Source organism: Peromyscus californicus, unplaced genomic scaffold, assembly GCF_007827085.1.
Source record: "Peromyscus californicus insignis strain IS unplaced genomic scaffold, ASM782708v3 Scaffold_7__1_contigs__length_154581171, whole genome shotgun sequence".
NCBI lineage: Eukaryota > Metazoa > Chordata > Mammalia > Rodentia > Cricetidae > Peromyscus > Peromyscus californicus.
Genome location: NW_026294595.1, coordinates 116,640,519 through 116,655,808, shown reverse-complemented (window position 1 = coordinate 116,655,808; position 15,290 = coordinate 116,640,519). Strand labels below are relative to the sequence as shown.

At 39.5% G+C, this 15,290-nt stretch overlaps 1 protein-coding gene across 3 annotated transcripts in view; it reads right to left on the bottom strand.

Annotated features, from left to right (window-relative positions):
* The window catches only part of Macrod2 (mono-ADP ribosylhydrolase 2), a 1,966,896-nt gene that overhangs the window by 452,388 nt on the left and 1,499,218 nt on the right, over nucleotides 1–15,290 (bottom strand). The window lies entirely within an intron of this gene.

Sequence of the window (15,290 nt, the reverse complement as noted above, 5' to 3'; positions counted from 1 at the left end):
TCACAGTCGAACATGGTGACTATGGGTATAATAACATCTCTTAGCTGCCACACATCTTGCCATCCTTCATTCAGGAAGATATTCATTCCTTTCCTTTGAACTAGGAGCTAACCATCAAATTTGCATTTTCCTCAAACAACAGAGGACAAGCATTGCATCATAATGGGGTAGCTGTGGCTAGCAGCATGTTTCAGATCTAGGTTTTCCTACAACAGATCCTGAGAGAAAGAGGCTGTTAATTTGGGAGGTGTTGCCAAAGAACATCGATAAAGGAATGGGAAGTAAGATAGGAAAAGAAGGGACTCAACATAAGATCTGTTGCTGAGAGAGAAGGTAGCTGGAACTTAACTCTTCTAGAAAGTTCTCAGAACATGGACAAGATGAAGCTGGCCACCACCAGAAGAAGGAGAAGGCCAGGTGTTTACACATCATCTCCAGAAAGTCACTAGAACAAGGATGTTCTGAGCAATGTGACCTCTTGAGCATAGTGGACTATAACATGTTTCCTTCCCTGGGGAAAATGTATTCAGGTAATGGTAACTCAGATAGTGGTAGTTTGAGGTCAGGGGAACAGGGGGACACTGGGTGTCTCCTGCCATCATTATGCCCCTGAGATTAGATGCTGTTTGCTGTTCTGGCATATCAGCACATTAGATGCATTTGATTGACAAGTGCCAGCTTGGGAAGTGTGGCACCAGCCAGAACATTGGGAATAAAAACCATGGATGGTTCTTTCATTCATTTGTGCTAGAGGAGGATAGATATTATATTCACATTAGCAGAAACAGGGAAAAATATGGCATTGCACAGAAAAAAAAAAACCATTGTGCTACAGGAGTATCAGGGAGGGGGAGACGGAAGACTGAAGGTAATCACATGACAGCTTAAGTAAGATCAATCTTCATCAATATCAAGCCAGCAAGCTGCACAGCCAGCCACACTAGCACACTACCAGTGAATCTGATGTCACCTCACAGGAAGACATGCACAGCAAAATGTCAACTGTATTCCCCTAGTAAAAACATCCTCTGTGAGGTATCTCAGGAGTGAACATGGTGAAGAACCATGAACAGGGATTTAAAAATAACCACAGGTCTTCACTTATCCCAACACCTTTTTTTTTTAGGAATTTTCTCCAAATATTCACTTAGATTTTCTCCAGTCTCATCCTGGACTGGAAAATCAGTGAAATCATTGTTTGGGGGCTACCTTTTGTCTAAAGCACACAAACATAAATCCACTATTCTTTTAAAAATTATTCCATGCCATCTTAAATACTTTAAGTGGTGGGTAGGTAATACTTTGACAAACTAAGTTCTATAGTTTTATTTACTTCTATGATGCTGAAAATCTCCACAATAAATCAGGGGTTCTCAACTGTCAACTTGAGAAGGAATGGACCATGAAACATTATGAAACTGCCCACAGACATGGTCCTCAACCCTAGAAACTCTGGTTTTTTTGGGGGGTCTCCATTGAGGATCAGGAAACAAATTTTTTAACAAACATCCTCAGGTAAACCAATGAAATAACTGTAGGATAGTTACAGGAATATGTGTACTGAGTTAAAAATCTAGGGAGTAGTTCAGGAAAATTGCTCCTGGTCTTAAAAGTTTATTACAACAGTCTACTCTTATCCATAGTTTCCTTTACTATGGTTTTCAGATATAGTTAGTTGTGGTTTGAAACATTAAACGAAACGAACTTTCTAGAAATAATTTATGAGTTTTAGACTGTGTGCCATTCAGAGTAGTGTGATAACATCTCACATTGTCACTCTTCTTTCCCAGTCAGAGTGTAAAATACCTCTGTTCCTGTATGAATTACCTGTCTAGGATTCATGTAGAAGTCATCTTGGCTAATAGAGGAGATTTTTGCAGTATAACACTTAAACCTGAAGAAGTAACCTTACTTGACAGCATTACAACATCTGTTCAATATTCCTCCTTTTATTCATCACATAGCATAAAATCCAATCACAACATAACAGGAGAGCAGAGACCATCATGCTACATACAAACACACACACACACACACACACACACACACACACACGAAAAGAGAGAGAGAGAGAGAGAGAGAGAGAGAGAGAGAGAGAGAGAGAGAGAGAGAGAGAGAGATTCTTATGTGGTTTTATTATAGTACATTCCTATAATTGTTTCTGTCTTGCTATGTTATTACTGTTAAATGGTTGCTGTGTCCAGTTAATGTATTAAGCTTTCTTACAAGTATGTATTAAAGAAAATCTATAGTATATAAAATACAGGATTCAATATCATCTGAGTTTTCCAGCATCCTCCAGCAGACGTGGAATGTGTTCATGTAGGTAAGTCCAGCACTACAAGTTATTTAAAAACCACACTGGTGAGGAAAAAAAAAATGTGTGTGCACGCCCACTCCTGCAGGTGTGTATGGGAAGCAGGTGTTCATAAATGTCCATGGCTTAAAGAATGCAAGCAACCTCCTGGAGCCGGTGGTAGTCCAAGGAAGTGGCACACAAGAAGGGTAGAAATTCTCTGCGGAAACACAGAGTGAGTCTCTGGGAATTTGGTCTGCTCTTAGAATGTGCACAGGGTCGTGGACCCAAAGCAAAGTCACTCTACCAATCTCTGAGGGTTCTGCTATGCTTTTTCCTCTCCATTGCTGTTTGTGCTGATGCTGAAGGCAAGTAAAAATGGAAGCTTGTGATATTAGTCCTGGTATGAAGTCTGCCCTTTAAATGTGCCTCCAAGACTTTCCCTGTTAGTTTCATTTCTTCATGTAGATTTTTGTTAAGAAGGCTTTGGAGGTAAGGGGCTGCAGGGACAAGCAGGAAGAAGAAACCATGCCACTGTGGTTTTATATGGGTAAAAATGGAAGGTACTGCTGAAGGCAGAGAAGGGGGTGATGACTTAAGTCCTGGGTCAACAGTCTGGGCGACTGTGGCACAGCACTCTCCTGTGTTTGGAAGGGATGTGTAGCTTAGCAAGGTTTTCAGCAGGGTTTCTTTGAACTGGTAGACCAGACAGTGTACTCCACCTCTTCCTCCTCCCTTCTCTTTTTAAGCAGTAACGCTCTTGTCATAACAACTCGTCCATTTAGCCACTGTGCCTTCCAGGGTGAATTTTCTATGATTACAAGGGAAGTCAAGTAAAAGGTGAGGTCATTTCAGCTGCTAGGATTTCAAGATAGAGTTCTTATGGGTCACAAACACCTTTCAACCTTGACAAAGCTCAATTACAACGGTTTAGTCCTAACCACCACATCAGAAATGAATCATCCTCCTGACAGTGAGAGGAGGTGAAGAACTTGAACTGCAGTTTACAAACCTTGGATTTTTCTTAGGCTTTGCAGAACATGCCTTTTCTCCAAACTCCCTCTCACACAGCAGGAGACAGAATGGTAGCTGTCTGAATAAACAGGAGACTGGTACATACCATGACATTTTGCTTGATGGGATACATGAGAAGATCCCATCATCTAGACTACATGAGTACCACAAAGAGTCTGTGGAACAAATTGCACATCCCTAGCCAAAGTCATAAAAGCTTATGTGTGCTTATATAACTTTAGGAGAAAGGACTTCTTTCCATATACAGATCAAAACTGATTGTTTTTAAATCTGTGAGGTCAAGCACAATGTCAATGTTCTGGAAGGCAAAGTGTATGCATGCATGCTGGGCATTGTTAACTGCTTCTTGGGGTCCAGCTAAATGTGTTCAGAAATCTTTTGCTGAGTTAGTAAACTGGTCACATGATCAGTTGACTGACTGACTACATGACAGTAACAAATGCAAGATGGAGTGAGGGACATGGTAGGATGTCACCCCAAATGACGCATTTGAGTTTGCATAGGAAAAGGAAAACAATGAATGAAGAAACTAAAACTCCAGATTCTAGTTAATTCACCCAATATGTATGTGTTGAAAAATTATTACCTGGTTGTAATTGGTGAGAATTCAACACCTTCACTCTTTTTATATTGGAGGAGTCAAACACAGCATAAAAGCGAACAAACACAAATTTTCTAGTAACAACAAATACTCTGCAATAAACTGACTGGGTAAAAATCAGGACAGGTGAGAAAAGGGGTCATTTTACCTGACATGGTCAAAGGATTTTACTGCGAGCTACTGAAAATGCACATAAGGAGAGATGTCAGCTAAGCATAGAGCAAAAGGCAAGGGATAAAAGAGGAAATTAAAGTTACTTCAGCAGATACGATTTAGTCTGAGGCAGTAAAAACTAAGCATGAAGTAGTCTTATTATGGGTGGGTGGGTATGGCTGAAAATACTCTGACACACAGCCAAGTTGGGTTTATTGTATGTTTGCATAAATAAAGCTTATTAGAACAGCCGTGCTATTTAGTGATGGATGTACTTACTGCCTTCAGCAGATTTCATGCCAATGCTTCACAGCAGAGTATTTGTAACAGAGATCAGCTGGTCTGCAAATCCTAAACTACCTACCATTTAACTTGTTGAGTAAAGTGTGCCTATCCCCAGCAGAGTGCTTGGCAGACCATGAGGAAAAGCATGGATTTAATGTTTGCCTTGGCCCTTTCCAAACCCTCACACACTCAGTGCCACAGACTTCCATAAAGGGTTGCCCCTCATCTTTCCAGGCACAATCATCTCAGAGGACTTGTTCCTAGCCACAAAGGCCCCTCTCAACTTCCAAACAGGTATCTAATCCAAGTCACTCCTTAGAGCTCAGGGGTTAGGTTCAAGGCACCTTTAAAATTCTCCTTAGTCTCCTTCTGACATCTCCTTCAGTGTGCTGGCTGTCTGCTACAGATGCTGCCCCCGGGACCCCTGAGAGATCTCAGTTCACAACTTCTAGTTACCTGATTAGCATATTCTTTATATGAGAATATGGTCTTCGGTGTTATGTCCCCTGGATCTGAAGTTATAGGTGGTTCTTAGCTGCTTGAGTACTGGGAACTGAATCTGGTTCTTTGAAAGAACATCAAGAGCTCTTAACCTATGGAGCCATCCCTCCAGCCCTGAGAATAAGTAATTTTACACATTTGCTTCAATTACATGTTAATTCTTTTAGATAAATGCTTATTAAGAAAATGGAAGTGTGTGTTGTCACAGAAGATTAAGGGAAAAAGTATTGCAACAAAGAGGTCAATGAGAAAAGCCCAAATAACCAATCAACTATTAGCTGAGCAGAAGGAAGCTTTAGTGATAATAACAAGATGTCTGGGTAGTGAATAGATAGATGATTGATGATAGATAACAGGTAGATAGATGATAGACAGGTAGATAGATAGATAGATAGATAGATAGATAGATAGATAGATAGATAATAGATAGACAGACAGACAGGTAGATTATAGGTAATTTAGTGACTGGAGAAATGGCTCAGTGGTTCTGAGTACACTACTCTTACAGAGGACCCTGGTTTTGTTTTCTGAACCCACACAGGCGACTCACAATTATAACCCCAGCTCCAAGAGATCTGACATTCTCTTCTGGCTACCACAAATTTAAAAACAAATAAAAGAATAGTTTTAAAATAATGCATGTTTAGGATTGAGTTGCTTTGGGTCGAAGGGTGAAAGTGACATTTGTAGAAAAGACTAATGGATCAGGAAGCCCAGTGGGTTGGCTGAGGAAGATAGGGTGAAGGAGAAAGTAGAGATGACCAACAAATCTGAGGTTCTGTGCAGCAAATGAAGCTGCTAAGTATTCATCTTCTCAAGATCTGAGCTATGAAAACATGTGCAGACTAATGAAGGTAGATTCTCAGAAGCCCAAGGCCAATGAGGGAGGTCTTAAGTACTAACAGGATCCAAAGAGTAAGGGACGGTGGGCAGTTGGCTTTTCAAGGAACCAGGTACACTGTTTTAAATTGTCACAGGAGGGAGATAAGATGTGCAACTTCACGTGTAGGTATTTTATGGATTCACTGATAGCAAAATAAGGTGATTCTATCATTATAATCATTGTCGTCATGATCAACAACATCACCATCATTATTATTTCTTAGAACTTTAAAAACTTGTTTTCAAAGATTCTCCTTAACAGTTTGAATTAATAAATGACTATCTTCACCTATAGTATTATTGGAAAAGCATTCTCAATTCCAAGAAATCAATACTTGGTGTGCAAAACTGATAAAGGATCATCCTTTCAACTGTGAATAAAGATGTGGAATTCAAACATTCTGGAAGTGATGTGCATACCCATAATTGCCCTATAAGTTTGCTGAGTACTAAAAATAATTCCATATTTTCTTGTATGATTTGCGAGCTAATAATGAGCAATTTCCAGCTGTGTGCTGTGACAGCAAAAGTAAAATAATAAATAAATAAAAAATAAAAAGAGGGGGGTTAACATCCTTGTAATCACATTTTCTATATACGTGCTCACATTAGAAAATACTGATTAGGATTTATGTGCTTAACAGTTTTTCATTGTTAAAAATCTCAACACTATGTAACTTTGATTAAGCCTGACTTTGCTGCACATATGCTTGATTCAGAAGGAAGACTATCAAACAGCCCATCTTTTAGGATGTCTAACAGTATACACTAAGTGGTAAAAGGACTAACATGATTAACAACTGGATGTTTTTTCTTACACACACATGCACACACACACACACACACACACACACACACACACACACACACACACATCTGACTAGGGTTCTCATAGTTTGGTGGATAAAACTGCATCAGACATCAGGCTCAGCCATGAAATACTAGACCTTACTCACTTCATTCTGCTCAAGAAAATGAGCTTGATGGTTTGAGAAGAGATAAATCAAATACCTATTTTATAGGTCTGTTTTCTTTAACACCAACTGTTCTGAACACTTGAAATGTCACCACCTGAAGAAAAGAGATAACTCTTTCAGTCATGAATTCACTGTTGCCTCTTGGAAGGATTGAGGAAAAAAGATTACTCATCAGGACAAGCTGATAAGTTTAGTTTGCTATTAGGTGAGGCCACACCCCCTCAGGATGGCTTAGGCTTCCTATAACTTATGTCAGAGTGCCAGGCATCTCAGCTCTGCTCTAGCTAGATAAGACAAGACTAAGAAGGTTGTAGGTGTCGCCCTTGTAATTCTTTCTAGAGAAATTCAGAGAAACCAAGGTAGAATCCACCTGCTATTTTGATATGTAAAGTTGTCCTTCAAATACGAAGACAAGTTTAATAAAGAAAATTCAAAATATAGGTATTGTTTGACTTGAATCAACATTATTTTTAACTCAAAATAATCCTAAAATTCAACAGAACAGCAACAATTCTAACACATGGTGATGCCTATTCATACCTCTGTCTCTGTATCTATCTTCTAATCTCTTTTCCTCTCTCTATCACACATTATCTATTCATCTATCTGTCTGTCTGCCTGCCTGTCTATTGTTATCTGTTTATCTACCTATCTATCATGTACCTATCATCAATCTATATCTGTTTACCATCTATCATCTATGTCTGTCTATCTATGAATCTATCTAGCATCTATCTACTATCTATCTATCTATCTATCTATCTATCTATCTATCTATCTATCTATCTATCTTTCTTTCTATCTATCTATCTATCTATCTATCTATCTATCTATCTATCTATTGATCTACAATCTATCATCTCTCATCTATTCACTCACCATCCACTTATCCTCTGTTACTGTACACCAGGTGCCTTTTTAATAGATACTGTGTTTGCATTTGAATGTTTCCTACACAGGCTTATGTGTTAAAGTCTTCCTCTCCAGATGGTGGTGCTATTGTCAGAGATGGTAGAAAGTTTAGGAGATCAGGTGTAGTTAGAGGAAGTCTGTCTCCGGGGATATGCTTTGGGTATGCCTATCTTGTCCTGACTCTTCCTGACTCTCTGTGTTTCCTGGCCACCATGGGATGGATATGTTTCTTCTGCACATCCACACTGTCATGATATTTGGCATCTCCTTGGGACCAAGGTAAATGAACCAACTGGCCATAGACTGAAATCTCCGAAACCAACACTCCAAACAGATCTTTTCTATTATTAAATAGGTTCATAGATATCTTTAGGGTGATGAGAAACTAGCACAGCAGGAATGATGTTGATGTTTTGTCTTTCTTTATGTACTCTCTGTTTCAATGCCATGATCTAGGGACTTTTATTATTACTTATTTTTGACAGTTTCATTCATGTAAAAAATGTGTCTTTTAAAATTTCCGTACTTGTGTAAAATATATATTGATCAGATTCAGCCCCATTACTCCTCCTTAATGAGTTTCTTCTTTCCAATGAGACCCCTCCAACTTCCATAACTTCTTTTTTATCTCTGTCTGAGATCCCTTGAGTTTAATTAGGATTTGTTTCATTAGCATGGGTTGGGGTGTTATTAACTATAGAGTTTGTGCTCTACCATTGAACAAAATGACTTGCTCTCCCTAGGCAAGCAGTTAATTGCCAATAGCTCCTCATGGATGGGTGGGTCCCTATGACTTCTCCTCCATCTATGATGGCAGGTTGGAAGGGCCCAGTCTTGTGCAAGTCTCATGCAGGTAACCACAGGTGCTATAAGTTCATGAGAGTGACAGTCACCTTACATCCGGAATACAGTATTTCCGAGCACACCTCCATATTCACTGGCACCCACATTCTTTCTTCTCCCTGTTCTACCATGTTCCCTGGGTCTTGGAAGGAGCGGTTAGAAGTCACCTTTAGGACAGAGCACACAACAGCCACTTATCCTTAGCACTTTGACCGGTTATGAATCTCTGTATTAACTACTGCAAGAGGAAGCCTCTCTGATCAAAGCTAAGAGTGCATTAGCCTGTGTGTATAAGCATAAATACTTATAAGGTATTTTAATAAGGTATTAAATAATGGACATGTCACATTTAGCCCACAAACATAATAGATTCCTCCCTAGGGACTGTGTGACCTTAGCAATGAGATTTAACTATGTTTACAATATAGGGCATGAATTCCTAAGGAGCAGGCCTCATCTCTATGGAGAAAGCACTTGTTTCTCCCCACCCCACCACAACAATGATACTACTCTTGCACCACTGGGCAGTATGGAGCACATATTAAGAAGGACACAGTCAAGTATACAATTTATTCATTTTTTTTCCAAAAGTGAATACCTCTATGTAACTAGCATATAGCATGGAAAAGGGTTACACTGGCCCCAAGGTGTGCCCCTGCCCTGGACATAATTTCTTTACTGATTTCTAATGGTACAGATTCCCTTTCTGTTGTTTTACTGCATCTAAGAGCAGTCTTCCAATGTATGGTCTCTGGAATCTGGCTTTGAGTTTGGTCTTTTAGCTGTAGCTGGAAGTATTAGCATTTACTAATGCTTTGTTAGGTAATATGCAAACACTTACTACATCATTACCACCTCCAGTCCCCACAACCACCTCCTGAACAGGTACTTTGGTCGTCTTTAAGCAGACTAAACGACTTTAGGTTAGGGTGGTTAATGTGTATTAAGTTAACCAGAAATCAACACTGAAGCCAGAATGCACACTTTATGTGGTTGAAAGCTACAAGTTTCCCCATACAGACTAAGAAGAACAATAAATGAGACCAAGCATTCTGAGGTCATCAAAACCATCAGAGACTGAGCTTAAAAAACACTATCATTCAAATACGGTGTCTAACGACTTAGCTGTGATTGTGTACCCATTTGTTAGACCGACTCTGCCCTATGAGATTGATATAAACAGTGGCTACTTTCCTAGCAGTGAAACTTTGTATCTGATAAACTGTAAAATGACATATTGTTATATGATATATGGTTCAAGAATCTTTATATTAATCAAGTAAAAGTAAGGCACCCAAAAGTGGTAGAGTGTTTGACAACCACCATTGGAGGAAAAGTAATTAAGTGAAGCAGCATAACCCATCCCTCAAGACTTAAATTATCACAAAAAAGAAAGAATGAAGAAAATTTTCATAATGAATGGTACTGGTTTGTGAAAAGTATTGCAGAGAATAAGCTAAAATTTAGATACCACTGTACCTAGGGAGACAGGAAGCCTTGGTGGTAGCTAGGGTGGGCTTGGGGGAATGTACAGACACATGTAAGGAAAGAGGAAAGCTGGAAAGCATGTGTACCAAGATGCTACAAAGGGCTGTTTTCCTAACTATTCGCAGTGACAAAAAGAAGTTAATTGGGGATGCTGCATTGGTAGAGCACAGTGATCTAAAGGAATTATGGAGGTTTTTCAGCTGTGATCATGGTATTAGAGTTATGCTTTTAACATCCACTACCCTTCAGAAGTGTGTACCCACTGAAGCTATAGATGAAGCTATAGTGTGTGAGATCTCTGAGTCCCTTGATAGCCATCAGGTGCGGGGTGGTGTTGAGGGCAGAGACAGGGATACGATAGTCATTACAGCTGGTGATGGGTGCCTTAGCTTCCCTACACCACTGCATCTATGTGACTGTGTTTCCCAGGACAAACACGTAGGATAAAAGAGAGATGAAGAGGGGCTGTGTCTCTAGAAACAGTGATTTCAGTGTTGTTTTACTTGACTCGGTTGTTGTGTTTTCCTTGGTAGAATATATTTTGCACTTAGGATGTACTAAATAAAAGATTACAACAATTGTCAGTAAAGCATGCTTCACAATTCAGCCTCCCTTTTCTTTGTAGGTGAGCACATTAGAAAGTGATTTCTTTCATAGGTAGAAGCTGCAATGTGCCTGAAATCACAGGAGCCACTACCAACCCACAAGAGGCTGAAGGATGTTTAAAACAATTGAAACTGATTGATTTTATTCCCACAACCCACCTACAGTGTTGCTATAATGTGATAAATAATTTTTCACACAAAAGGTAACAGGAAAATTGTTAGAGGTGATTAATTAGGGGTAAATAATCACTTTTCACAGAGAAGTCAAATTCTGAAAACACTCTGGATATTTTTACATTACAAGACATATCTGACAACTGTTCTACTTCAGCTACGGGTGTTTCTTTCCCATTCCATGTTGAGATATGGCACGTTTATAGTGGAAATTTCACAGTGGTTGTTACTCAAAGGTCACCATTTCTTTGCTCAGCAGCGTGAGTGAGTGACCCAAGCTCTTGGAAGAAAAATCCGAAAATGAGGTTAGTAGCTCTGCTGCAACACTGAGATGTTTGATCATCAAAACAAACAAACAAACAAACAAAACTATCTTCCCTAATATGGACAGAAATATTCTGAGTCTTTGCAATCAGAATGAAATAGTTTTAGTAAAATGTTGCTGCGAAAGTAGAAAGGAGGGGAATGGAAAGATTTTAGCTGAGAAATATTAGAAATGGTTTCTCACCCCTGTTTCAAAACCCCAAATAGAAAGCTTCATTAGAAGTTTCTAGATCTTAGTGAAGAGAAGGAATGCAAACATGAAGGTAGAACATGGGAATGCTTTTCTGGTAGGGAGCACAGTGGGCATTTCGGACTGTTTGGGGTCCAGCATGAGGCCACGGCTACATCGATCTGTCAGTTTCAACATTCACAGTGTCCTGTACCAAAGGACTATGAAGAAAGGCAAACAGAAAAGGGGTACTGTGCACTGCACAAGTTAAAAATGAACAATAACAAAGTTATTTTAAGCTGCGAAGCAAACTAAACTTCATGGTTCTTAGTTGTATGGCAAGTTTTCAAGAATTTTTCAAACAGATCAATAAGTGAATGAATGGAGACACGAGTCTCTAAAACTATCATTTCTAAAATGGAAATAAATTGCTGAAAGATGTATTTTTAAAATATACTAAGACAAAACAGCTAAAACCAATTTATGTTCTCAGCAGTCTAGTCAAAGGAGACTGGTGTCTACTGGGCTAGGCCATTGGTTTGGCTCTGGATGAGAATTACAGATACACTTGCTTTGTGAAAATTCACCTAGCATGTGTGTCTTTTTCCTTAATGCATTCTATGTTTCCTTAAGGTTTTAAGCAATCACTAAAATAATATCAAAATCTATTTTATCTTTAACAATACATAAAAATAAACTTGGTCATGTTTGGTCCTAGGTCTCTGGGCTATCCCATCTCTGGGTCCTAGCCTTCCAGGCAGTGTCAGGGGTGAGCTCCCTCTCATGGTATGGGTCTCAAGCTAGACTAGTCATTGGCTGGCCACTCCCACATCTTGTAGGCAGGACAAATTGTCGGTCGAAGAATTTATGGCTAGGTCGGTGTCTCAATCCCTCCACTGGACAACTTACCTGGTTACAGGAGATGATTGGTTCAGTCTGTATATCACCCATTGCTAGAAGTCTTAGCTAGAGTCACCCTCATAGATTCCTGAGAGTTTCCATTGCATTAAACAAAGCTCTTTCTAGAGATGCCTCTGATTTCAGTTGTCACTCCCAGTACTCTCTCCCTCCAGCCCAGCCCCACAAAGTCAAGGAAATGATTTCTCAAGATATTCTGCTATACTACTAGATTGGTGCCTCGCCCAGTGGTTATCAGAGAGGCTTCACCCGGCAACTAATGGAAACAGAGACAGGGACCCACAGTTAAACATTAAGCAGAGCTCAGGGTATCCTGCAGAAGGGGGTGGGGAGGATTGTAGGAGCCAGAGGAATCAAGGACACCACAAGAAAACCCACAGAATCAAGTAGCCTGAGTTCATAGGGGCTCATAGAGACTGAACTAACAACCAGGGAGCCTGTATGGGACTGGCCTAGGCCCTCCGCATATATATTACAGTTGTGTAGCTTGATCTTCTTGTGGGGCTCCTAACAGTGGGAGCAGTGGCTGTCTCTGACTCTGTTGCCTGCTTTGAGGACCCCTTCCTCATACTGGGTTGCTTTGACCAGCATTAATAGGAGAGGAGGTGCCTAGTCTCACTGCAACTTGATGTATCATGGCTGGCTGATATACATGAGAGGTCTGCTTTTTTCTAAAGAGAAATGGAGGAGAAGTGGATTGGGAGGGGGAAGAGGGGAGGTAGGGGGAGGGACTGAGAAGAGAGGAGGGAGGGAAAATTGCAGTTGGAATGTAAAAACAAAAAAAAAAATACAAAAAATAAACAGACTTCACTATTTCACTATTCAGTGGCATACACTGAGCAATTGTCTAGCCTGATGACCCCAAATGTTCCCTCTGCATCTCTCCCTCTGCTAGCTAATGAGGATTATGTAACCCACCATTTCCTTGTACTCAAGGAACTAACTTTTTTGTGCTGGCATATTTTTTTTCTTCCCTCTTCTATGGCTTTTGACTCTTTTAAGGATTTTATAATTTCTGAATCTTGCGTTTTAAGCAACCTTCAGATGTCTTTTGGAAATAGAGACAGTACAAATCAAAAGCTCAAAATAAGAAAGTAGGTCCAGTGCTCAGTTGAGAGCTTTATAAATAAAACCTGAAATCAAAACAAGGCACAGACAACACTTCTGTTAAAATGAGGCACTTCTCATCACTATTCCTCACTGCAATGCTTTTGGTTGTCCATTGGTGGGAGTGTTCCGCCATTCCTGGGTAAATGTAAGAGACAGCTCAATTAGCTGATCCCATACATAAGGAGGATGAAAAGCATGCTTTAGGTGCCTAAGTATAAAGAGAGTGGAAGTTAAAAGGAAACCCCCAGACGCAGGAGGAACAATTCATACCTCAGACTGGCGTTCTGTGAGATAATAAGTAACGGTCGAGTCTAATTTCACACACGAGCCTTATTAAATCAAAATACAATAGAGCGAGGAGAAAAAGAATCTAAAACAAATGTGGCCATTTGTTGTTGCTCAATAACTGGGTTTTCTGGTTTTGAACTTTTATTTCACTTTAAGATTTTGAACATACCAAGAGCACTCCCTTGTTGCTTGAGTTTACACGTCAATACAATGAGTCCAGTGCAGGTTTGTTTTTGAGAAGAAAAACGTTATGTTTTAGGGTTGATGTGATGAAGCCCATTCCTGTACAGTTTCTGGGGCTGCTTTGAAGTGGAACTTAAAGGCAGAATATTCTATAGGAATTGCCACAGCTAGAGATCTTCTAAGACATTCTCATCCTTTCATGGTGTCCTGCTTTTCTTCTGCTCAGGCTGAGGAAGTCACCTCCAGAGCTTGGATATGTTCTTCACAGAAGTATTAAGAGACTTCATGTTCAAATTCAGGTGGAAGTGTACTTTCATGAAAAAAATCAACTAAATACAACTATGCCATACAAAATGAGAGAACAATAGTGTTTCTAGCATATACTTCAAAGTTTCAATAATTCTAGATTATTCCAGAGACTTTGTAATCTTTCTTTTCTATAGAAAAGAATTAAGCTTTGATGTTTTTGTCCTTTAGTTGTGTCTCTGGATTTCACCATGGTGTGCTCAGGTGTAGAATTCATCATGAAATGTGAGAAACTCAGCATTGAGTTAAAATTGGTGCATAACATTTTACATTTTATGAAAGGACTGAATTTTTATTAATTCTGCCCAATGGTTGCTATTGCCAGTAGAAATAAGCTCAATTATTTATTAGATCCTGGGCTTGGCCTGTCTAAGATTGGTGATCATTACAAATAACTTCTCACACCAAATTACAGTCATCTGTTTATTCCTGACTGGGTGAGATTCAAGCGAAACAAAACTTGACTGCTTTGAACTGATATTAAAACAATGTCCTGAGAATCAAGTGGAAGGTTGGAACTGGTGACAAATGTGTTAAGACAATGTGATCAATGCACAACTCCAGTCCAAACTGGGGATGCAATTCCACATCCAAAGTTCTCTGAATAGGAGGGGGCTGCAGGGAGAACATCATGGGTCACCACTTTATGAGAACTCAGGACTAATTTAGGATGACATGCTGGTTTATTTAGCAGATCCATCTTCTTTAGTGGCATTATGTGTTTGCCTAGCTGTTTACAAACTTTCTACTATTCCTCAGATCAACCACTTGTAAAGAGGACTTGCTCATCCTAGACTCTGCTCTTTTCATGCCTGAATTAGAGAGCTGACAAATAAACCTGGAAGGCATTGTGACTGAACATTTCAGCTGTTAAGAGGTGGGGTGCTGGGCTATTTCTTTCATGCTTTGCAGGGTGCTGGTCTTCTAAATGTTCTACAATTCGTTTTCTTAATACTTCAATAACATTACCCTGAAGAGTCACTTTGTGACTCTGATTGTGATCCTTTTCAATATACTGGTGACAAACATTATTAGTTGCATGTTTCTATTAGAAACACATTAGCTACATTTTACATTTCTTATTTATATTTTGACTTATTTGTGGATAAAATTTGAGTTTTAACTAGCCTTGCATTCACATGGTCTTCAGATTAGGTTCCCTCCTGGGTTACATTTTTCTGAGTCTTTATATGTGGCTTTGATGGGTTGCTGACTAAAGATGTGAAATCTGTCAGTCTCA